The following is a 3,254-nucleotide window of genomic DNA, read 5'->3' as shown; positions in this document are numbered from 1 at the left end:
AAATTATAATAATTTCTCATATTTTCTATTTTCCTCCACTCACTCTGTTTATTATTTTGGTTCAGTTTACAATCGCCCCCAGTTTAAATGATTATGATTTTCTTTTCTTCTGTTTATTATTTTGGTTCATTACTTAATTCAATATCAACCGCAACTTTTTCTTGATGGGTTTTATGCCAATATCAACCATTCTTTTCCTCAAACTTTACATCTCTACTAGTTTCTATAAGACTAGATCATAAAGTTTGTACGCCTGTGACAACTCACTAACTCCAAGTAATACACACTTCAAACTTTTATCCTCAAGCTTTGTTCTTTTGTTGTCTTGTTCATGAACATACACAGTTCATCCAAAAATTCTAAAATGTGAAACTGATGGTTTATGTTCTCTCCAAGCTGCTTTCGGAGTCATATGCTTCACGGTTAGAGTGGGACTTCTATTGAGAATATGAATCGTCCAGTTTGCTGCTTCCGCCTAGAAAGCTTTTTGTATCTTTTTCTCTGTCAGCATGCATCTAACCATATTCATAATTGTCATGTTTTTCCTTTCTGCCACGCCGTTTTGTTGAGGAGTATAAGCCGCTCTTGGTTGCCTTTGAATACCATTTTCATTACAAAAGCTAAAAACTTCTTTGGATGTGAATTCACCACCTTGATAAGTTATCGGCACTTCATGTATATACCAGTTTCTTTTTCAACCATACTCTTGAAGTGACTTTAGTCCAACACAACTTCGATGCCCATATCGACAATGTCATGTTCTTGTGGGATCTTCTGTAATAGCATTGAATCAGGATTGTTCATTTGGTAGAGATTAAACAAATAGAATAAATAGAATATGTCATGTCATTGAAGTCTCTGCAGTCAGCCCTATGTCAGGCTTCATCCTCCTTTTTGTATAAGAATTTCAAGACTTTTTTTTTTTGGCAGCTGTCCGATGCTCTGCAAGTTGTCTTTCAAGTCTGGTACATTAAATACCTCGGNTATTCTTATTATTATTATTATTTTTCACAGGTCGTTACACAACAAAAGACCCGAAATAAAATAAATAAGCGTTTAAGTTTAAAACATTCTATTCTAGCCTGAGTTTAAGAAAATAAATAACACTATTCTATGCATGTGTCATGGTCTCGAGTTGCGATGCCGTCGTCAGCCGTACAGGAATGCGTTGCCTTAACCTGAGAAATGTAGTAGCACGTGGCTTGAGTATTTAAAGAAATACTCAGCAAGTGACCCCACTATTGGGGTTAAATGCAACAATCACANGAAGACTTCATTTAAATTCCATAAAACATAACCTTTATCTTAAAACAAACCCATGGACTTAGGTGTTTTGAAAACATCTTTAAAACGACACAACATGTAACGACCCTAAATTTCCACATACTCAGAGTTGCTACTAACGTCTCATGCTCATCTATAATACGGAAATATAACTTTTACATGAACATAATTGATAACATAAACTTCAAAAAAAACGTTTAAAACAACTTCTTCTCTGGAAAACACAGTCATGGTCTTACGTGTTAAAATATGAAGTATTGAAATTTAGAGAAAACAAAAACAAATACAAAATAATTTAAAACAATGAAATGCAAAACAACCTATTCTAACTTAAGACTAGAAGTTTAAATATGAATCTACCCTATGCACGTGCCACAGTCTCTGCTCGCGATGCCGCCGTCCTCCGTACANTCGGATACCCGCTAGAACTAGTAACCGTCACTAGTATATTTTTATATTTTAATCAAAAATGAATATTTTAAAATGTGAAATACTAACAAAAGATGACGAACGGTGTGAAACGAAGCGAACTCCGGCAACATTTGGAGTAGCACACGAGGAACGGGTGCTTACAATTAAATTAGGGAGTATTCCAGCTAAGGCCGACCAAGTAAGTGGCCGTACTGTAAGGTGATTAGAGATAGGTCCTTAATTCATGCTTGCATGTGTTTGCATTAGCATGACTCCTATAATGGGGTCATTTACTGAGTATTTCTTCGAAATACTCAGACCGTGTGACATATTGTTTTTCAGGTAAAGGCAAGGCGCCCATGTACGGTTGACGGCGACATTGTTATTAGAGACTGTGATGCGTGCATAGGATAGTTGCATATTTAAAATTCCTAGTCTTGACCACGATAGGGTGTTTGCATTTCATTTGTTTAAATTTTTTAATTTGTAATTTTTTTACTAGTCTTGACCACGATAGGGTGTTTGCATTTCATTTGTTTAAATTTTTTAATTTGTAATTTTTTTATCTTATTTGACCACGATAGGGTGTTTGCATTTCATTTGTTTAAATTTTTTAATTTGTAATTTTTTTATCTTATTTTGAACTCCAACATGATGGTTGAAACACGCAAGTCCGACAGTGTTTTCTAATGTTTTAACATATTCTGAAGTTTTAAATTTTTTCGCTAATAAAGATGAGCATTCTTAGAGTTATATTCTGCATTAGAGATGAGCATGAGACGTTAGTGGCGACTCTAGATACGTGGAAATTCAGGGTCGTTACATGCAATGATCATCATTTCCATATAATATACATTACTTTAAAGTAATAGGGAGAGTTATTCCAAAGTGTCCAAACATATAGTTAATTATTCATTGGTTGATGGGGCTTATTAATATTACCCTAAATAATAATATGAATTGATTAATTACACTAGCGGGCGTCCGACCTAAGCGGCTCCTAGAGTATGCCCACCGGATAAGGAAGGTGGCCCAGCAGTGAGCGAACTAGCTGGTGAGCCCATACTCGCACGTATTGGCAGTGTGTAGAGTATATGGTACACGTCCAAAATTACCCGTTAGGACAGCACCGTAGGAAAAGTGAAACGAAATGAAAGATAGGTCCCGTCATTTCATTGCATGTGATTGTTGCATTTAACCCCAATAGTGGGGTCACTTGCCGAGTATTTCTTTAAATACTCAAGCCATGTACTACTACATTTTTCAGGTTAAGGCAACGCATTCCTGTACGGCTGACGACGGTATCGCAACTCGAGACCATGACACATGCATAGAATAGTGGTATTTATTTTCTTAGACTCAGGCTAGAATAGAATGTTTTAAACTTAAACGCTTATTTATTTTATTTCGGGTCTTTTTTTGTGTCATTTTAAAGATGTTTTCAAAACACGTAAGTCCATGGGTGTGTTTTAAGATAAAGGTTATGTTTTATGGAATTTAAATGAAGTCTTCAACATTCAATGTTATGGTATGTATAAAGTAGCGACCTTAAATTAAGT

This window comes from Cucurbita moschata, unplaced genomic scaffold, assembly GCF_002738365.1.
Source record: "Cucurbita moschata cultivar Rifu unplaced genomic scaffold, Cmos_1.0 Cmo_Scf00136, whole genome shotgun sequence".
NCBI lineage: Eukaryota > Viridiplantae > Streptophyta > Magnoliopsida > Cucurbitales > Cucurbitaceae > Cucurbita > Cucurbita moschata.
The sequence above is the reverse complement of the archived record's forward strand: the minus strand, read 5'-3'. Positions refer to the sequence as shown.